Genomic DNA, 23166 nt, shown 5'->3' with positions numbered 1-23166 from the left:
GAAGAAAAAAATTACCATTTCTAAAAGCTTTACATTATTGTACAAAACCCTTTGGATTTGGCAAAAAATGTCTGGGAAGATTTTAGTTCCCTACTTTGCCTGTATTTTATTATTCATATCAAATGAAGATGCTTGAGTACATTTTTCTGTCAAAAACTGCCTTGTATTTTGACTGCCAAAAAATCCTTGCATTTGCTCAGTATTTGCAAGTAGAACTACTGCTACAAACAAATTAATCTTTTCAGAATACTTCAGCAGATGGTTCTCCAGCCTTTGAAACATGCATGTAATTGAATCTGATTGCTTGTAAAAGCAAGAAGCAACATCACTGAAATGGGTGGGAGAGCAAATGTAGGTTTTTCCCCTTAATCATCTCTGCCAATAAACTAATTTTGGCCTCCAATTCTCATCCTGCAGTCCAGAACTCACTTTACCCTAAGCACAGCTACTGGTCTCCTAAGTTACAGTTAATTCTTAAGGGCAAATGAAATCCAGAATAACACGTTGAAGAAGATTTTTCTCTGTTTTGAACTTGTCAGACCGTGTACCCAGGTGTCACTCAAAAGGTGACAATGAAATACACTTATTACCTATACCATAACTATAATTAAAAAGGGAGTATTAGAAGAGATGTACTTATAGGAAAAAAAAAAGGCCAGCCACAGCCTTCCACAATTGTAGTATGTGGTTTGTGGCTGTCTTGCTCTCACCTACATCATCAATTACACACCTTTAGTTCTGTACTCACCAATACACAAACAAAAACCCAAATCAACCCATCCTGCCCAGTTCTCTTCTTAAAAAAAGTAAATGGATGCACATCAATAATAAAAAAAGCAGAATAGAGGCTGCAGTTCAGAAAGCATAACTACTTCCACACTATCCACAGGAACAGACAAGTTTTAGCAGTTACAAAAAACTGAGCCAGCAAGTCCCTAAAAAGAAAAATCAAAGGTATCATTACAAATGAAAGATTTCAAATAAACTGGTACCATTTCTGTCCATCAGCTGAAGCAATAGTTCAGCCCGTCAGCTGAAGACTGTCTATCATTTGGCTAGATGATAAATTAATTTTTACAAAAAAAGTTGTCAAGTCTCTGATGTTTTAATTAAAATTAAGATGTTGTTCAGTCCATACTACTTGAAGGCTCCTCTAGGAGAGCAATATTTAACTTTGTAAGCTAATGGCATCAGCAACAGGCAGCAGTGCAGCACTTTGGTACACCCACAGGGGAAAGGAAGCATTCCCTCCCTGACATCTCTCTCAGCTGACAAACAAGAACTCACTAGGTGTAAAAAGAGCCATAGTCTTCCCTCAAAAAAAAACAAACAAAAAACCCCAAACCCAACAGAATAGAGAGGCTGGGGGACAGGAGGAAAAAAAAAAAAAAATCCTAAAAAAGCACTACATACCCCAAAGAAGCCCTGAGAAGAATCACTAAGATTAACAGAGAAGTCACAACTCTGATTTGAATGGACTGGTTCACCCTCTTTCCCCACTCCCCAAGACAGCCAGTGATCCCTGGCTACACAGCAAACAAGCAAGTGTACAAAGCTCTCTCCTGTCCCTGGTTATCAACCAGCTGTAACAAAAATAGTTTAAACAAGTATTTTTGGATTCTGAAATGTAAAGTGACAGAAACTGCTTGGGTTTTATTTATAAAAATTATTCTACCCAAGGCCATAGTGACTGACTTACACTACTGCAGCCTTTCTTAACTTATATTTCTCTCCAGTCTGCTCAGAACTTACAAACTCCTTCCCCTTCATCACTTAGTGCCTTTGCCTAGCAATGCTGCACACCTCTGCTGCATTCTGTGTCAATCTGCAGACCATCCAAAAAGCTCCTTAGACACCTGATGCCAAAACAACACCACAGAGCACACCAGATGTGATCACATCTACAACTTTTTGTTCCCCCATTTAAAAGCCACCACACAGTACAAAAGGAAATTATGTGAGGAGCCTTAATCTAAATCCTAACTACTAGTAGCAGAAGGAATACACTGCCAGTTTTTCAGTGATGCTCGCAATCATGGGCTACACTTTGCTGTGTGAAACTAGAAAAAAAACAACTAGCAAAGTACATGAAAATATAAATATCTCAATGTCTGACTAAAGGTTGCATAGAAGCTTGAAAAGAACAAGATCACTATGCTTAATCAGCACACTTTCTGGTAGACATTCATGTTCTTAGCTTTTGTCTTCACCTAACAATCACCAATTTTTAGGAGCTTTATTTTAGTTATCATGGACCTAAGAGGACAATTAAGATGTAAACAATCTTTAAGATCTTCTCATATTACTCTTAGATTCTTTCAGACTACGACCAGTCTCTGACCACACCACAAAATTCATTTCTGAATCAATTCAATGGCTTAACTAGAACTGTGCTAAACTCTCAATTTTGTCTTTTATGAGAAGACTTCAGTCAAGTAAGACAGAACTCCTTACAGCACAAGTATTCACACAACTCACCTGCTGTCAATATTAATGAAAGTATTACACCTTACATCTGTTCTAAACGCAAGCATTCCTAACCCTCCTACCCATGCCTCCACAAAAACAAGTACAAACGGGCAAAATGGCAAGAATCAGTGTAAACAAGGTATTTCCTTTATGAACAAGCCATGCGGCCTATGTGTTAGCTGCTGCAGAGGGAAGGGTACTTTTGTTTGGTTTCAAAGGTGATGGAGATCCACTCTGCACATTATCTTACATTGTGTAAGACAAAGTAGTAGCTAAAAGTTCCAGCAAATGAAGTTTTACCAAGACAGATGAGCCTTCCTTCCTACGCTATAGAACAATCTTAATTTCAACACATGGGCTGAACAACCATCACATACAGCATGGCAGCCTTTGTTTCATATATAGCTATAATCTCATTAAGAAAACAAACTGCAAGTTTGTGTTGGCAAAGCTGACTTATCCATGTTTAGGCTCTGACTTGGTTATAAACAAGCATAGCACAAAACCTACCATGCATATGAACCTTTTAATAAAAGCATATGGCCCAAAGGGAAAGAGATTCCAAGATACAGAACAAGGCTCTAAAATGGACATTTCCATACTGCAGATAAGCCCAGTGTCTGACTGTAGTAAATATGCACAAGGTAAAGTCTGGCTCCCTTGGGAAGGGTTACATGATCCCAAGACCTCTTACAAAGAACTCAAAAACAACCCCAAACAAACAAAAACCACCAAATAGAAAGAGACACTACACAGAAAACTGCATCACATACTGCAAAGAAAAAGTTGCAGAGAAGAAACAAGTCTCTTCATTAACTTGCATTATTTTAATTCAGAAAGCCTTTTCCCAAAGGAGGGGAAAGGGGTAGGAGGATGCAGATTTTCTGTTATGTTAATGAGGAGCAGCAAACTCCCTCCCTTTGTCCCTCCCCTACAACTACTAGCTTCACACATCTGCATTGTTACCTTCACTTTTTCTCTTCTCAGGCAGCAGAAAAGACAATTTTCATCAAAAGACCAATCAGAAACACCTTCAGGCTCACAGTCTGTAAATCAGAGGAATAGTAAATTACTTCATATTCATAAACGATGACATAACTGGAGCCAAAAGAGAAATGCCAGATTAAATACCTGTTTCAGAATATTCTTGCCTGCATTCTGAGGATGCAAGCATCATTTTGGCCATTTTTCTAAATCCCCAGATTACCAAACTGTATACATTTTATCTGTGCACAACAAATCTGTTTTTCCAAGCACTGCCAAATACACTCCCAGCTACATAAAGATGAACACACACTCATTAGTAATTTTAGCCAATATGAAACTAACTGTGAGCACTGCCTGGGGGAGGGGGAAAAAAAGCACAGATCACCACGGTAACACACATTTTCTAGAGGCAGAGCTGGGACTGCTTCTGTCATTAGAAATGCAGAACAAGATACAAACATAGAGATTGAATACCTTTAAACAAACTGAGATCTTTTAATAATCCAGGTCCAAACAGGCCTTCTAGAATACTTTCAAACCCTAAAAGCAAATAAAAGAATTGTTAGCTTTCTAGAACAAGTACGTCACTGCAAGAATATTCACAATAGCAGTTCTATATTTATCTGTTCCAAGAACAGAGCTCAACGTGTTTTCTCTAAGTATTACAAGATGCATGGGTCAAATGTGATGACTGAACTACTGACAAATCATAGCACAATCTAGACTCCACCGACTCCTGTACTTTCGTAAATAGCTAGGTTATAAACAAAAAGCATTACGACATTGAAATAAACCATTTTGAAAAGAAAATAGGAAGTTGTAGGTTCTACAACGTGACCAGGTAATTTCTGTTCAGTAAAAACTCTCTTTAAGTCTCCAAGATGACATAGGGGACTTTTTCCTAATTAAAAAAAAACAAAAACATTCGTCCACCTGAGTGGCATTCAGTTACTCTTCTGAATTTCAGCAAACGTCAGAATCAGTGTTTCCTGAAGAGTTACAGGTTTGAAGAGAGAAAATTCGAAGGAAAGGGATTCAGCAGAGCCATGCCACTAAGGAACAAAATTCCAAGCACAGATCCATATCTAAGATACACAGTCCGATTAACATCAATGCTGTTATTTATGCCTCACTTAAAATAAATCTAACCAATTTTATTTCATTCCAAAAGAGGAAAAACCTTTACCAAAATCACTGCCATTATATGGAAATGTTAAATCAATATTAAACTAAACCCCTGCTGGTAGTAAAATCTACAGAGCTATTAACTACCCAATACTGTGAGAAGACAGGTTAGCAGAGTGAATACAGAAAGTAAAAAGACTACTTTTAAGTGGACAGACAAATTCCACCTGCTTATAAAAACGTATTCCCAATATGACCATAAAACTCAAACATACAATTTACTGTAGTTTTTTCCCCCATTAATACTTTTGCTTTGTAGCTCTAATAACACTTTGCATGTAAGTAGAAGCAGCTTCTCTTACTTGCCTGAATCACTGAGAGGCAGAATAAGAAATGAAAAAAAATTTAAGACACAAAAACATGGCTTTAAATTTAGAAAAAATTGCATGGGTAAATTTGGGACAGATAAACTACCTGAAATAACCATTTTAAGAAACCAGTCAAAACCTAAATGATCACATGCTATGAAAGAAATCGCTGATTACATTGCAAAAGAACAATAATTCTACAATAACTCTGACTTCATACAAATATAGTATCAAAGTTGTATTTTGGTCAGTGATCTTCAAAGGAAAGGACAAGTAGCAACACAACCCTCTGGGTGTCAGCAAAACTGCCAGTGCATTAACAGTTATCAGATGCAGGACCCTACAAAGCTGCAGCCTGCAACACAACTTAGATGACCAAAGCACTGCTGAGGTGCAACACCATCCCTGATTTAATGCCTATCAGAAGCTGATATTAAAATCTAATCTCTGAAAGGACTAAGTGGAGAACAACAAAACCAACAAAAAAAAATTAAAAAAATGTGAAAGAGTGACAGTGAAATAACAGTCAAGAGTATAGAGAAACAGGGGAAAGATCAGAAAACAAGGTGGAGGAGAAGAAACTGGAAAAACATCCCATTGAACAGCACCTTGTCAGGCAGAGAAGTAGCACTGCCTCCAAAAAAAGCCAATTCAGGCTTCAGGAAGTGGCAGGAACAGTGGGAAAGGGCCGACCAACCTGACCTAGAAGAAAAATACGAGAATCAGGGTGTTGACCCTTAGGCTTATAACGTTGAGTCTTCTGTGGGTAGTGACCCCTCAGAATTTGTATCTAAAATGAAACCTTAAGAAAAACAGCTAACAAACCTCTATCTTTTTGTTTAAACACTGTATTATATATAAATACATAAAAATCAAAATCAGAAGAGCTCAGAAATTTTACTCAAACTCACCACTCTTAAAATAGTAACTGTAAATGACTCATGCCCCATGGTTTGCCATGCATGCAATTGCACACTGAAGTCCCTGCCAAGTTTTACAGCTTGGATATTGTACAATCATAGTTTGCTAGCCCACTGTTCTCAGTGATGCTAATGCCACTCGGTTTTTATTAATATTAAATATTGGATTTAGCAGTTGCATAGCAACAGCAGAACATCTTATGTGCAATGCTTGACATTAAAAAAGGCAAATAAGGGAAGTATGAATGTATTCAAAAACTATATTAAAGACCGGCAAAACTGCCATGAAGCTGAGCCCTATTCACCCCCCAAATGCAGAGTGCAATGCAGTAAAGACAGCATAAGCCTTGTGATGTAGTATTCAGTCTTTCAGGACTCCAAAAGAGCAACTGTGTACAGTTAATCATGCATATAATACATTAAAAACAAAATCTTGAAAAAGGAGCTGCCTACTTTTTATAGTATTTTTTCTCTCCATTGTCACTGCTCTTAGAAGCTTGAAAAGAACATTTCTTTTCCCAACGATTGTCCTTTTCCATTTGGCAGATGATATTTACCTGCATTTCAAATGGAACAGAAATTAACATGGCTGCCTCTGCTAAATTCTAGTTTCTATATTTTCATCATCTATATTTCAGTGTCTGACAGTTCACAGCAGCCGAAGAGCAGGGCCAGTGGAAAAGTTGCAGTAATAACAGAATTACAAGGGAGCAAAAGGGACAAAGATCCCAGTATTTTACAGCTTTGTCTTAGATATGCTCCTCACAATTAAAGCAGCCATACTTTTAACCCTTATAATGTTACTCGTGACCTACATAAGGAAAAATGTCTTTTGGGTGTTAGTGAAAGAATTTAGAAAAAACTGTTTTCATATTTTAATAAATACATTTACCCAGTATAAAACTCTTCTCTATCTCAGGAAGCTCTCCAGCCAGTGAACAAGTAGCAAAAAAATCCAAACAAAAAAAAACCCACAAGACAAAACAAACCCAGAAAGAACAAAGAAAACCCTTTTGTATTGAAGCTTGGTGAAAAAACTTTTTAAATGCAGAGACTGCTACTCACTTGGTACTATTTTTCAACTGTTAGCTCTAAAAGTAGTAATTAAGAAACATTATTCTCTAAAATGTCTTCTGACAAAAATCAATTATGAATGTGCCCTTTTTTTTTTTTCCTAAGAGTAACAAGCATAGAAATTAAAACTCAAAAGAAGAGTTAGTTGACTATGCAGTTTTCAGCATGGTCATATTTCACTAGTTTTCTCTCTGCACCTAAGCAGTTTTATTTTCACTTTTTCTGGCATTTTCATTCTTACTTCTGTAGCCAAATATTTTAAATCCTAAATTTAAACCACAATTATGGTTTGTTGGTTAACAGTTTAACTTCAAGCTTTTGTAAAAAAAAAACAAACTAAAAATCTAGTTAGATCCTCATATTAGCTTTTGCCTTAAAACTGAGAGCACTTGTAACAATTAAGTAGCTACCAGGCTCCTTGAGATAACACACTACTAAATAAGCTGAGAGGTCCAAGAGAGGACTTTACTGGCTGATCTCTAGCAATGTGGATTAGCCAAAGACACATTCTCCTCTTTTAAAAAACAGCAATGCAAGATCTTCAGAAGCAGAGAGGGATGCACTTCTGGACTGCCACTGACACAGCACCCAGCATTTCAAACAACGTTTTTTTTCCCTGCAACAGCACAGCTCAAATATATCTTTTAATACTCACTACATAATTCAGTCCTACACACATATCTAGTCAAAGCAGTAAAGCTTGTGTCCCTAAGTAGAAGTCAAATAATTCTGAGGTAGTAAAGAAAGGCTACAAACCCATCTTTACAATTCCATAAATTGTTAAAGAACTCAAAAAATAAAAAAATAAAATAAAATTTAAAAATCAACATAGCAAGAGACAGGAAGGGGAAAAATAAAATCCAACATACATAGTTATCAATTCTTCTGACCTAATCTGTGAATATCAACTTAATCTGTGAATATCAATTTGTAAGCTAGATCTCAGTAGACAAAATAAGTACTAGACAGGGCAGTAGCTTAGTAGACATTGCAGGCTAATTGCCATAGAAAATAAGACAACTGATTATTCAGCATTTATTTATAATAAATAATCAGAATAATACATAGCAATTTGCTCTTTAGAAGAACATCTTCAAAAAAGTTGGAAATTGAGTAAAATCAATTCAGACAATAGTTGTCTACACCATTTGTTTAAATTTATAAACAACACCAAGGGGAAAAAAATCTCATCTACCGAAAAAAACCCAAACAAACACAAAACCAAAACGAAAAACCCAACAAAACCCAAAACCACAATGTGACAGAGTGAAAGCACAGAGGAGACAAAAGGTTGGAAGAGGAGCATGGGGATTCAAAGCAGAGAATATAAATAAAAATTCTTAAATGTGGCACAGGTCAGAGCAGAGATGCACACAGCTTTGAAGTAAGCCCATACACATATTACCAAAAAAAATCTATATGAATATGGTAGTGTATTAACAAGCATTCAACAGAATGGCGTATGATTGTTCAGCAAAATCCATCATAGTGATGTTATTAAACATTTGTAAATTAACGGTCTCAAAATGCCATGAAGTTGTTTGAGTTCTTTTTTTTGCTGTTTTTTTTTTAGTTACTCAAAGAATGTTTGCAGCGGTGTTTAATTACAGAAAGTCTTGGAATACTGAGAGTTCTGATGGGCTGGAAAAAAAAAATCATCCCTTTGAAATGTCAAAACATTAAACAGATGAGTACTAGGGTCTCAACTTGGCAAAGGTTTCTGAAAACAAGAAACAGCTCAGAGGACTACTGAGGAATTAACAGAAAAATAGTGCCAATCAATACGGGCTTACAAAAATTATCTTACTTAATTTGACTTAAAAGAAACTAAACATTTGACTAACAGTAGCAGGATTAATACAATATTTTTAGATTTAGGTAATATTTTTGGGCTGACCCAACAGATTTAGACTAAAACCAGCTGGAAAAACAAACAAACAAAAATCAGCCAGGTTAAAAATGGATTAAGCAGCAGCTCCTGAAACGTTGATGTCAATGGGAAACCACTGCTAGTGAGGTCCATCAGGTACTGGTTATTGGCTCTATGCCATTTAACATTTTAGTTGGTGACTTGGAAGAAAGCAGTTACTAAATTTGTAGGAGACACAAAGACAGAAAGAACAGCAAATAACAAAAGGTCCAGGTCACAGAGGCTGCTTACCAAAGCAAATGCAATTGAACACTACTCCAAAAGGGGGGCCGGAGGGGAATGGAGAAAGCTACAAAACACACATCTAGGAACAGGAAAAACAGCTTCTCAAACACATACCCAGATCCAGCAGCTGAAATTGGAAGCTGATCAAATTCAGACAGACATAAGACACTCTTAATTTTACAAGGGTCCAACTGAAAAAAGAAAAGACATGCACTCCAGGACCAGATCATCGCTTTCCCTACCCTCAGATTCTGGAGGTGTTATTTAGGGAAGGGTGGGCTGGCTGCTAAGATCCGTTCCCCTTGTACTCTCCCCCAGCACTTACGTTCATCATGTTAGGAGTCTCATTAACTAGTAGGAAGCAAGAGCCAACACCATCACATCAGGGTTTTATTGGATTTCTCATGCCTAGATTTTCTGGTCAAGATTGGATATATTTATCCACAGCTATGGGATTTGAAGCAGGAATTAATTCAGAAAAATCCTACAGTCTATGTGTAACACGGGAATTCTGTCTCTTTCAGGACAAAAATCTATTAAACTTGAATGTTTCAGTCACAGGCATCTTAATAGAAAAGCAAGACCAAGCAACAAGGGAGGGGAAAAAAAGTCACAGGACAGTTATTAATATACACCAAGTCTCAGGACATGCATACAATTATAAGTTGTGAATATTCTTTTATTCATACAACAAACTAAAAGAAACTCCCATCCACCTAGGATGAGAGATTTCTTTATCTGAATGCAGCCCAACTACAAGTTAAACCAACTTTCTCTTAGCTTCCCAGGGAACAAAGAAAAAGCTGTGCATCTTCAGCCATTTTTCCAAAGCTTATGCTTCTGTATCCTTGCTAATGAAACTGCACTGCTCAGGGACTTCCTGCAGACATCCCTGCTCCAGAGACAACAGATGCTTTAGTAAATTCCAAAGACTTTCTGGGGACCTTAAATATCAATAACCTGGTTCTGGAAGAGCAATACAAACACACGTATATGAAAGAAAAGAACTAAGGATGTTAAGATAGGTACCATTTAAAAGAAGAACAGGTAGGATCAAGTCCTGTATAACAATACAGAGCTTTTCTATAGCTTTTTTGCACTAGAACACCTTGTGGTGCCAAGACAGAACATGTGGCATCAGTTGCTGAGGTCCCTAACAGGCCCTTGAAACTCAAGAGAAAAATAATTCTTTGGCCTTAGACAAATGCTTTATTCACTACAGAATAATATATCCAGTAAAGAAGTTTCATGTGAAGCAATCAGGAAGCCTACAAGGTACACATTCTGTCAAACAGCCATTTCACTGTTACAACAGTCAGCTGTGAAATCCAAAAAGGGACAAAAAAACAAAGCTACTATGACAGCAGGCAAACACTGTTGATAGAAGGACTTCTATCCATCCATCCTGCAAGGCTTCATTAAAATTCCACTACTGCTCTGTAATTTTAATAAACAAGAAGCAGCTACAGCAGGCCATCCTGACTCTTCTCTCCAAGCATCTCTCACAACCAAGCAATTTCCTTTTCCTCTGAGATCAAGTCTAAGCACATTTTCTCTGATGCAATACCAAACACACAGCAAGGCATTTAAAAGTTAATGAGCTAAGTAGGACAGAAAACCAGCTACTTATCTGAAACAGAATCTGCTTTGCAACAGAAAAGAGCGCTGCCAGATCCCCTAGAAGCAGGTAGATCTCTCACCTCCACAGGGGAAAACGGAGAGGCAAAAAGCAAGTTATCAAGCTGTTTTGCAGTGTGAGAAATGAAACAGGTCTCCCTGTTTTATGTTAGCACTCTTAACTGGAAGATTATCTCACTGTTTACAACTGAAGTCACCCCCAAAAAACCCCAAAGTGAGAATTTATAAAGCTCATTGCTAGAGTAGAGGGTATAGCAAGGCAAAAGGTATAATATGAACCATCTCCTGCTCCCCTCCCACAAGTATTTCTCTCTGTGTGTGATATGATATCAAGAAGAGAAGTACACAAAGGCATGCAACCTTCTTATCTCTAATCAAAAGCCTCAGCAGCAGAATTCAAGACAAGCCAAGGGCTCTCTGCAATGGCTGTCTCAACATAACCTCAAGATACACCAATTGCTCTGGCAGACTGAGCTGTAATCTCCATGTGGATCTGTGGGGGTGGGAAGATCCTGATTTGTAGATACTGCACCACTAATCTGGCTAGTCATTCAAGTCAGTGGTTGTGGGCTTTTGTTTTACATTTTAACTCTACAACAGGAGGTTTCTTGTATGATTATCTGGTTTTCTTCACAGCCAGTCACCACCAATACAGGACCTGACTGGGATCTTCTCATAGAAATACTTGCATTTTATTACATTAGAAAATAAACCAAATAACACAGACATCACAAAATGGCAAAGAATGACAGTGGAGAGTTTCAATAACTACTAACTTTATATGTATACTCGATTGAGTGTATCCTCAGCAAGTTTGCTGATGATACCAAGCTTTGTGGTGTGGTTGACACCCAAGAGGGAAGAACTGCCATCCAGAGGGACTCTGACAGGCTGGAGAGGTGGGGCCAGTGACAACCTCATCAAGTTCAACAAGGCCAAGTGCGGGGTCCTGCACCTGGGTTGGCGCAACCCCAGGCACAAATACAGGCTGGGGGAAGAATGGCTGAAGAGCAGCCCTGAGGAGAAGGACTTGGCGATTTGAAGCTCGACATAAGCAGCCAGTGTGTGCTGGAGCCCAGAGGGCCAATTGTGTCCTGGACTGCTTCAAAAGAAACGTGGCCAGCAGGGTGAGGGAGGTGATTCTGCCCCTCTACTCTGCTCTGGTAAGACCCCACCTGGAATACTGTGTACAGTTCTGGTGTCCTCAGCACAAGAACGATATAGACCTGCTGGAAAGGGTCCAGAGAAGGGCCACCAAGATGATCATAGGCCTGGAGCACCTCTGCTATGAAGACAGGCTGAGAGAGTTGGAGCTGTTCAGCCTAGAGAAGAGAAGGCTATTGGGAGACCCTTATAGTGGCCTTCCAGTGCCTGCAGGGGCCTACAGGAAAGCTGGGAAGGGGCTTTTCATCAGAGGGTAGTGATAGGACAAGGGGTAATGGTTTTAAACTGAGAGAGGGGATATTTAGGTTAGATATTAGGAAGAAATTCTTCACTATAAGGGTGGTAAGGAGCTGGAATGGGTTGCCCAGGGAGTTGTTAATGCCCCATCCCTGGAGGTTTTTAAGGCCAGGTTGGACAAGGTTTTGTGCAACCTGATCTAGGGGTAGGGTTCCCTGCTCATGGCAGGGGGGCTGCAATTTGATGATCCCTTCCAACCTTAATGATTCTATGTATACCTAAAAAGGTCGTTTTTACTTAATAGTAGAATCAGACAAAAATTTTTAAGAAAAAAAAAAACAACCAAGCAAACAAACAAAAAAGCCCCCAAACTTTAACACTAAAAACTGAACTGGTATTTGTTTTTCAGTATATCTGTTCAAATGTAGTGCTCTTATTTGTTCAACCTCCAACTGCTCCAGCAGGCAGCCAGGTACAACTTTTACTGAGAAGAAACTATATCAAGTAGCTATAAAGTTTATGAACAGATTAAAAGAGTCAAAAGCCCAAGACTGAGAGTGCTCAATAGTGCAAAACATCATGGACCAAAAGTTTTTATATAGAGAACCAAACGTTTCTCAAACTTGAGGCAACTTTTTCCATATCCAACAGTGCTGCATTATTCATTGCAGCAAAATAAAAGCTTTGAAACTTTTTTCCTGTTGGAGACAACCTGTTAATGCTTCACTACCAAGCAAAGTTAAGGTAACATTCATTAACTACCAGTGTTTATCCCCATACCCCATGCTCCCATGGCACAAGTATAAGAATCACCTTGCAGTAGACAGAACTGATCCATCTGGAAAATGCCCCCCACAGAAGAGATAGGATTTCCAGCAGCATCAATTCACTGCTCCTCTTTATTTCATGGCCTCAATAATGCTCATACCACTGATCAGCCAGGGTCAGGTGTGCTGCCAGATCAACTTGCCAAAGGTAGGTATCACAGAGGATCAAGACAGTTTAAACCATGGAGGAACCTTACTTTTCCTACAGCAGTTGATTATGTGGAAGCACAGGACCCAGCAATTTCCACCCCAGCCTCAAGCAGTATCTACTGGCATGGTGCAGAAGCATGTTAAAGGTGTTACCTCCCTGCCCTACATCACCGTCTGTCTGCAACACAGAGCCACCTACTGAAACCAGACCAGTTGAAACAGTTGAGCTAAAAAACAGCCCAGAAACGGTAGGGACAAGCTGCTGAATCCACTTAAACAAGGACTGCAAGCAGAAAAAAAACAAACTTCTTTAGTCTAGCAAACCCTTGGAGTATGACTCAGTTTCACCTCCTTGATCACAGGAAGTCAGCTATACATCATCGTTCATTACTGAATTAGGTCAAAAGATTACTCTCTTCTTTTTGGATCTCAAGTTATAAATATCCCTTTAACCATTTCTACAGAGATTTTCAAATCTATCCAGGAGTCTGCAAAGGGGAATGAAAATGTGATCCAACTAAGAAAACTAAATGCAGTTGTATCACCCATCATTGATAACCTGATGATCTTCAAGAAACAGCACTGACCTGTGAAAGTTTATTGAATGTTTCTTAGTCAAGAAGTGAATACACTGAGTGTACTTTTAAGGTAAAAACTGTCAAGAGTGTTTTTATTCTGCTATTCGTGATTGTAAAAGTCTGTGTGATATTAAACAAACCTCCATTATAAGCCATTACATAATTGCCCCAGTGACAAGAAAATGCCTTCTGACTCCAGCTAGCTAACAGCATCTGAAAAAATCTTATGAAATGCAAAGACAGAACATTTATTAAGTCAAGTGATTATTTCACTAAAAAGAAAAAATGAGCAGTATATCTGCATTCTGATTAAGAACCTGAAAGAAGAAAATAAGAATCTAGATTGTGGAAAGCAAGTTGAATCATGACTACAGTAAATATGAAGCCCACTTAATGTTTTGAGAAGGCTTCTCAGAAGCTCTGGAATAATATCCTTAGCCTTTTCAGATGGACTGTTCACTTCTGTCTCAACAGAAAGGATGATCTCTGTGAAATCATTGGGCGATACAGACAGCTACACAAAAATGAAAAGGGTAACTGAAAGCAAGGCAGGGGGCAAAAGTCATCCACCTTAAACAAAAGTCCCCAAAACAGATCAGCACACAGACAGAAATATCTTAACACAGAAAAGCATGAGCACAGAACTCATGCTAGCTACAGGGCAGATTGCAGGAACTGATTGTGAAAGGATATAAAGAAGGCAGAGGTGCTGAATGCCTTCTTTGCCTCTGTCTTTACTCCTGCAGGCTTTCCCCATGAGCCCCAGTTTCATATAGCCCCAGAAGAAGTCAAGATAAAGGAGGAGTTTGCCCAGGTAGATGAGGATTGGGTTAGGGATCAGTTGAGTAACCTGGACATACATAAATCGATGGGTCCGGATGAAATGCATCCAAGGGTGCTGAGGGAGCTGGCGGAGGTCATTGCTAGTCCACTCTCCATCATCTTCGGTAAGTCATGGGTAACAGGAGAGGTGCCTGAGGACTGGAGGATAGCAAATGTCACTCCAGTCTACAAGAAGGGCAAGAAGGAGGACCCGGGTAACTATAGACCGGTCAGCCTCACCTCCATCCCTGGAAAGGTGATGGAACAACTTGTCCTTGGCACTATCTCTAGGCATATCAAGGACATGGGGGTCATCAAGAACAGTCAACATGGTTTTACCAAGGGTAAGTCATGTTTGACTAACCTCATAGCCTTCTATGAGGAAATTACTAGGTGGATAGATGATGGTAGAGCGGTGGATGTGGTCTATCTTGATTTCAGTAAAGCATTTGACACCGTCTCCCACAGCATCCTTGTAGGTAAGTTGATTAAGTATGGGTTTGATGATCAGGCAGTGAGGTGGATCAAGAACTGGTTGAAAGGAAGAAGTCAGAGAGTTGTAGTCAATGGGGCAGAATCTAGTTGGAGGCCTGTGACTAGTGGAGTCGCTCAGGGGTCGGTACTGGGACCGGTGTTGTTCAACATCTTCATCAACAACCTGGATGAGGGTACAGAATGTACCCTCAGCAAGTTTGCTGATGACACTAAGCTGGGAGGAGTGGCTGACACACCAGAAGGCTGTGCTGCCATTCAGAGAGACTTAGACAGGCTGGAGACTTGGGCGGGGAAAAACCTGATGAAGTTCAAGAAGGGCAAGTGTAGAGTTTTGCATTTGGGGAAGAAAAATGTCACGCACCAGTACAGGTTGGGGGCTGACCTGCTGGAGAGCAGTGTAGGTGAAAGGGACCTGGGGGTCCTAGTAGACAGGAGGATGACCATGAGCCAGCAGTGTGCCCTTGTGGCTAAGAAGGCCAATGGCATCCTGGGGTGCATTAGAAAGGGTGTGGTTAGTAGGTCAAGAGAGGTTCTCCTCCCCCTCTATTCTGCATTGGTGAGGCCGCATCTGGAGTATTGTGTCCAGTTCTGGGCCCCTCAGTTCAAGAAGGATAGGGAACTGCTTGAAAGAGTCCAGCGCAGAGCCACAAAGATGATTAAGGGAGTGGAACATCTCCCTTATGAGGAAAGGCTGAGGGAGCTGGGTCTCTTTAGTTTGGAGAAAAGGAGACTGAGGGGTGACCTCATCAATGTTTACAAATACGTAAAGGGTGAGTGTCAATAAGATGGAGTTAAGCTTTTTTCAGTGATGACCAGTGATAGGACAAGGAGTAATGGATACAAATTGGAGCAGAGGAGGTTTAAGGTGAATATCAGAAAAATTTTTTTTACTGTGAGAGTGACAGAGCACTGGAACAGGCTGCCCAGAGAGGTTGTAGAGTCTTCTTCACTGGAGACGTTCAAGACCCGCCTGGATGCATTCCTGTATGATGTACTCTAGGTGACCCTGCTCTGGCAGGGGGGTTGGACTAGATGATCTTTCGAGGTCCCTTCCAACCCCTGTGATTCTATGATTCTATGATTGTCATCACAGAAGTCGCATTTGAGAACTTATCTCAAGTGAGGTCTTCATGAGTCTACAGCACAAGGGGCAAACACAGGGAGCACAGCTAAGCATACCAGCCCCCTCCAGCTTTATGGGCCTTTACACAAAAACAGTATGAAGAGCACAATGGTTCAAAGTAAGCCCACGTAACTCCTGTATACAGCATGGAAGATAGAGCTGTGTTACTGTGGTTATTCTTGTGACAACAGAATTAAATATTAGCAGAAATGTTCTTTCCTATCCTTCATTGACACCTCAGGTTATGCCAATGGACTAAAGCAGATGAAAGCCCGATACTCCTCTGGAAACAGAGAAGCATAAGCACAGCTACTGACAACTTTGTATTAAAGATGGAAGCAGCAAAACAATTTGGTGCTGAAATAAATTGTGGGAACTGAAATTGCCAGATGTGATTACTCGGTGTTGACTAGAAGCAGTGAACATTCTTTAAAAAAAAACTACACAGAGATGCAAGAAACTTGCAGTAAAGAGCTATAATATAGCTTGACCTTTGGGATTTAGTGTAAATTTTCCCAAAAGAGCAAGTGACTGATGAATCCCTCTCCCACTTCTTATGTTAGGTTACGTTTGCCACCATTTCATGTAGCAACTCTTTGACTCTTACTATCCTTTTAGTGTCAGACACATATAATCAATTCCATAGCTGCGAAGCTACAGTGAATCTGGTGTCTACATGTAACTGAGTTATATACACAGTGATTTCAGCTATCATCTTAAAGTCTTCCTCAAGCCAAGCAGTTCTGTGCAGCTCTTTTTCACACTGCCTAGGCTTCTCCATCTCATTTACTCAGAACCTTCTAGGATTCTGGAAGCACAGCATGTCATCAGCCTTTTATAATTAAGGAAGTCAAACATTTAATCCACTGTACTTTGGCTGAGGCCACCCTATTCCCTCACAAGTTTTGTTTTCAGTCTTTGTTGAAGTTCTTTTCTTGAAAGCAGCACCTTTGATCTGAGCTTGAAAGAAGACAGCACACACTTTCTGCATGCTAAGTTTCTCAATGCCATTGAATTACAGCACAATCTCAGAATATGCTCACAGTTAATCAAATTATGGGCTTCTAGTCAAGAAACTCAAATCTGGTACAAAGGCAAACATCTGGAGGTCAGACTTCTAGAACAGCCAGCCTTGCTCCAACTTTAGACTTAGTACCTCAATAAAAGGTCTTAGCAGGCCTGTCGCTGCCTCAGGTCTGCTTAAAGAATTAAATCCCTGTTTAGGTTGTTCAGCATACCTAAAAACAATTATTTGGTGCGAAGTGAAGAAACACTGGGAGAACACTCAGGCTTCTAAGAAACTGTTTACCACAGGTCCATTTTTCAAAATCTGAGTTAAATTCTCCAGGTAATCTACACACATCTTCTCAAGTGTGGCATTAGTGCCCAGTAATAGGACAAGGGGCAATGGGTATAAAGTGGAACACAAGAAGTTTCACCTGAAGAAAATGGAAAACTTCTTTACAGTGAGAGTGACAGGGTACGGGAACAGGCTGCCCAGGGGGGTTGTGGAGTCTCCTTCTCTGGAGATGTTCAAGACCTGCCTGGATGCAGTCATGTCTAATGTGTTCTAGGAAATCCTGCTTTAGCAGGGGGGTTGGACTAGATGATGTCTAGCAGTTCCAACTCAAATAATTCTGTGATTCAACACTGTGTCATATTGCTAATTCACTGGAGGTAAGTATCTGTAACATTCTCTATATGAAGAAACAACAGAAACATGTCACAGTTCTGAGCACTGCTCTGCTAGAAAAGCAGAGCAGGTCACTGTCCACCTACATCCAAAGCAGCTCTTTTTGTAACTTCTGTACAGTCCTTTGAGAGCAAAATCTCAGAAATGTATTTCCTAAGCCATGGCTAGGAATTGCCAGCAGTACTGCCACATAAATAGCAAAATAATTTGATACAAAGCATCCTTCTGCAGGCTACATGCTCATGGTGTGATCCTATGGGATTTAAACTCTAGAGTAGCACTAACAGATACTCAAAAGTTACAAAACAGGTCGATTCCTGTAAGTCTTGGTAAATACCACCTCTTAAGGTAATTTTTTCCATATGGAAATCTTTATACATAAGTTTCTCTAAAAGAAAAAGAATATATCATGCACATGTAATGAACAAAGTATGGCATAAAAAGCAAACAAATTGCATGCAAGAACCATTAATAATAATTTCATGTAAGTGCCTTGTTCACCACTACTGTCAATTTTAGACCTTAAATCCTCTGAAGGTTATTTCAGATATAGCTGACTTTTTAAAAAAAAAACCTGTTTTCAACACCAGAAATGTTTTCAGACTTTAGGAGTATTAGCCTTCTAGAACACACTGTGCTTCAGCAGATTTGATAAAACTGAAATAAACAAGAACACTGAATGAGTCTCAAATTCCCTTGAAAATCTTGTAAGCCACCATAAAAAAAAACTTGCTTTACTATAAGCCCACGGTAATAATACAAGAAGAGGTGAGTGAAGGAATCAGCCACTGAAATGAAATGCAGTAGGAGATCACAGCAAGTGTTGCACAACACTTCCCTAGCACTAGTTCTTCTGAGAACATCTGTCCAAGTAGCTAAGCTAAAGGAGAACTGCAATCTTACCTAGATTTATTACTTGTGTACAGAGCTGGACAGTAGCAATGAAAATCCAAGCAGAGAAACCATAACCAATTACTTTAAAACATTAGCCAAGAAGATCAGCAACAGTTTTAGGGAAAAAAAAAAAAAAGTAAACTGCATGAAGAGACAGCTCCTCCCACTTACAAGAGGAAAACTAAGGCTGCAGAGGAACCTAAAAAATCCACAGCTACACAATGAACATTGCTATCAGCAACAAATTCACTTCAGTAATTTAAACAGTTGCTTATAGTAGTGTTTCAATAAGGAATTTAATTAAATATAGTAGTTGAATACATGAGACACTCCAAGAGGTGGCTGAGCCAAAAATACGTTTTTAAAAATAGCACATTAGATTAATGCTGACTTCTTTATCTCTGCACTGCTAATTACTGCCAGACAATTGCTTACATAACAGAAAACATGCAATATCTCATTTTGTAACAGCTACACAACCACAAAACATATTCTAAAGGAATCTCCATTATCAAATCTGGAAAAATAGTTTAGCATAGGGTTCCTTACAAGTACCTGAGTAACATAACCTGCAATGCAGGGATTAGAAAAACTTCAGTGTGCAATTTTTGTTTTGTTGTTGTTGTAGTTTTTTTGTTAACACTCATTTGATGCAGGTATTTCCATTGATATTTGACCATGTCAAGTATTTAAAAATCTCTCCTAGGGCCTGCGTTCATGCATTCAGAAGTCTGAAGTAGTTTTTCATAAATATCTTGAACACAGTCTAAAGATTTCATATTCTCTGGGATTAACCTACAGTTAATCTTATTAGACAAAAGCCAAGATTTTCAAGAATGAGTTCTACAGCTATAACACTAAATAAGCCTGGTTCTTTTAAAAAGCAGCCCTGAAATTCTTCCTACTCCTGCACCCATTTTAAAATCACCAATAAGCAGTAGTCAGGCTGCAGAAAAACTGTTTCTACCAGCAGGCTTCTGAATATGCATAATGCCAATAAAGCTGATTACATTTCAAAATAATAATCTATGTGCAATTAAGATACTGGCAACATTTTAATGCAAAAAATTGTTTAAATATACTAACATCCTAGTCTTGGGATATCCAGTCAAGCTACGCAAAGAGATGCGTTTGTCCCTTGCATACTCCCAAATGTGGAAGTAGGATCAGAAACTGGATCTGGAAGAAAGGGTAAACAGCATGTTAGTTAAATTCACAGAGGATACTATGTTCGGAGAGGTTGCAAACATTAGTGAAGACAAATACGTAAATGACCTAGAGATAAAATAAAATCAAACAAGTGTGTTTCATGAAAAATAACTTCAAACACTCAATGTAGAGGAAACACAGGGACAGGGGGAGAAAGAGTAAAATGAAAGAAACCTAGAAGCAGCAACAGTGGACAGTCAGCTGAGTATTTGAACTGAAAAACAGTTTATAGTTGCAGAGGCATCAAACAGAGAAGGAAAATTAAAGTTCTTTCAACAGTCTTTGAGCCAGTAACAATAGCCATCTCCTTGCACAATTGCCAGGGACTGAAAAATTCCCCTTCACTCCCAGCAAGTGGAAAGCTCTTCTCAATGGCAAATCAAGTTCTGCAGGAGGTAGGGTTTAATTTTTTTTAAGCAAAGTTAACATACAGTTAGCATAAGCCTACGCAGCAGGTTCTTCCAGTACTTCTGCTGCTCGTGTCTTTGTGCAGAACAGGAGGAAGCTAACAAAATGAATCAATTTTTACAGGTGCAACTCAACCTTGCATTGTTCAAATTTATTCATGTGGTCTTTGAGAAAAGAAACCAGAACAGCTATTTCAACTAGTAACAAAAAAAAAAAGTTACTTTCATGAGAATGGCATCAACTCATCCATCATGGTAGATGTCTGCATTATCCAGCTTTAAGGGCAAAGGCAACAGGAGGAAAGAACTGACTCTACCTTTAGAATGGCTACAAGAGAATCCCAGCAGCCACCTAAGTATAAATGCAGAATTTTCAGTAACCACACATCTTCAAGGATTGTCAAGCCTTTGTTCTTCAGAAATACTTTCAGGCATAAACTAAGAACCATTTATTCTGCTTCATCCCCAGTTAATAGACTAGGCTTATTTTGCAGGGTTTGGTACTCTCAGTCACGAGCCTTCAGTGAGGCAACAATGTGAGGCTTCATACTCAGGACAGTCCACACATCAAAAAGGAAATAAAATAAAAAAACCACAAAACCAACAAAAACCCTTTTAATAGAAGGCATCTTGATGCCTATCATGTTGCTGAATCTTAGGGCAATTTCCAGCATGCAGCTTGTGCTTCAGTTTATGCTTATCATCATCACATGAAAACAGAAGACTGAAGGTTTTCCCTCCTCTTGATATCCTCTAAGCTACATGATTTCCAAAATAAGTCATCCTATGAACATCTACAGCTTCTTCTTGTGGTCTGATGGCAAGAACAAAGCAACAGCTCCTACCAGTCTGCTTTAGCAGAGGCTGGTTAGTCCAGCCTCTTTCAGTGAAGATTCCAATGACAGATTCCCAGGCATTCCTCAAGCCAAAGCCACATGAAATGCAGCTTTCAAGGGTATTGTAGTACCATTTTAAAGTAGTTCAAACTGTAGGGACAATACAGAACTGAGAACCACATCATTTCACTGAAGAACTCAATGCATTTTAGGACAATGTGAGGCTTTGGACATGACAAAATATAATCTTTGCTTTTCTGCACCAAGGGACAAGGGCAAGTACCTATGTAATCTTTTGTCCCTTTTGAAGGATCAGTGCTAGCTTGAAACAAAACTCAGAAACCAACTCCAAATAACTGAATGCAAAGCACACTCCCATGAGCATACCTTTCAGCACTAACAGCAGGTTTTGCACCCCTTCCTTTCTCTGCTCCATCACTCATTCCTATGCCTGCACTCCATCAATTACACTGGCATGGGTTCTTGAGACTGCATAGGGGACAGGATCAGTGATCTTGCTCCCCACCACCCTTTTAAAATTATTTGGGGAAAAAAAAAAAAAAAAAAAGTAGTAACTTCTGAAAGTTCACCTTGCATAGGAATGACTGCTCAGTGTCAAGACAAAGGTTTAACTTGTGCAGAATGCCAATTCCAATAAAGACAAAGCATAAGGAGCCACACAGAGTCTGCCTTAAGCAACACCATCATGAAAAGCATGCCCAGCAAATCCCAGAGCACACCTGCTTAGGAACCAGAAGTGTAGTGACTGCTTAAAAGTCTGTTCAAGAACAGACCATGCACTTGCTCTGATTTGTTATATGTGTAACTGCCCTGGACTCCTTGCAAGTGAAAAAGATGGGAGATGAGTATTGCAGTGAAGATGCTGGAGGATCAAGATCTATTATAACAGAAAAGAACTAGAGTCAACCATACTGTCCTGCACAGGCTTTCACACAGTGTGCTGCTGAAAACAGACAAGACATACAGGAGTAGCCCAGATTCATGTTTCTGCAGGAGAGACCACCCCACAGATCACAAAACTCCAGTGGAACCTAAAGGGATCTACTGCTGAATGAGCAAACAGATGTGTTCTGGGAATGGTTCTTATTCCAGCTGTCTCTCCCAAACATAATGCTGCTCTGACATAACCCTGTCATGCTCCTTGGTTAACCATCAGAGTTGCTGGCTGACAAATCTCAGATTAATTCAGCACAACTGCTGAATGGCCCTTAGCTCTACCTGGTTGTTTGGAAGCAAGCACTATGACAGCTTTCAGCTGTGTGTAAAGGCAAAATCCTTCAACCAGTAACTATGCTGAATATTCCTCCTGACTGGATGACCACATAGAATGCCCAGTCCAGACCTGCTGGACTCACACATCTTGCAATCAACACAGGTATCCCTCTGTGAACGGAACTGCTTCTTGGTGAAAAGGGAAGATACTGAACTAAATCAAGAATGTTTCACAGTGGTCTAGTGTAATCAAGGGTCAAATCCTCAGGAGGTTTTCATGGCTTGAAGCCTTTTGCCTCTGCCGTTCAGGAGAGCATTTTCCCTAAACAAGATGATTCAGCAACAGCTCATCTCTCCTGCTGACATCATAAACCTAAAGGTATATGGTACCCTAGCAGGGATTGTTGTCATCTCCTTAAAGCCCAAATATGCAGATCAACCAGTAAACAGAAACCCTTCCTTTAAGCTAACATACCAAAGAGTGCTGACTCTCATCCGAAAGAAGAATTAAGATTATCATTATGCTGCTGGAACCTGAACCAAGAAATACCTATGAAAAATACTACTAGGGAATATAGAGAGATTCAGCTCTTTTAATCTCTGAAAACCACCTTTTGCTAAGAGGATTCAGTGATGATCCTAATGCCTCCATAAAAGCATCAGTTTCTCTGTAATTTTCTGTTAATTTTATGAAGAACAAACACATTGGCTAGAAGAATTTTTTTCTACTCCCTGGAAACATACTGCAACTTAAGACATTCA

At 39.4% G+C, this 23166-nt stretch overlaps 1 protein-coding gene across 4 annotated transcripts in view; it reads right to left on the bottom strand.

The window, feature by feature from the left end:
• LCOR (ligand dependent nuclear receptor corepressor) overlaps positions 1–23166 on the bottom strand; it is an 82623-nt gene that overhangs the window by 45374 nt on the left and 14083 nt on the right. For 3 of the 4 annotated variants that reach the window (XM_051616718.1, XM_051616720.1, XM_051616721.1), the window contains exons 2-5: positions 19806–19898; positions 5558–5651; positions 3931–3996; positions 3436–3515 (exon numbers count right to left, since the gene is read on the bottom strand). The gene's annotated coding sequence lies outside the window, so the exon portion shown is untranslated. The remainder of the gene's footprint in view (positions 1–3435; positions 3516–3930; positions 3997–5557; positions 5652–19805; positions 19899–23166) is intronic. The other variant, XM_051616719.1, reaches the window with a different exon arrangement.

This window comes from Apus apus, chromosome 4 (genome assembly GCF_020740795.1).
Source record: "Apus apus isolate bApuApu2 chromosome 4, bApuApu2.pri.cur, whole genome shotgun sequence".
In the NCBI taxonomy this organism is placed as follows: domain Eukaryota; kingdom Metazoa; phylum Chordata; class Aves; order Apodiformes; family Apodidae; genus Apus; species Apus apus.
This window is presented reverse-complemented; position numbering and strand designations above follow the sequence as displayed.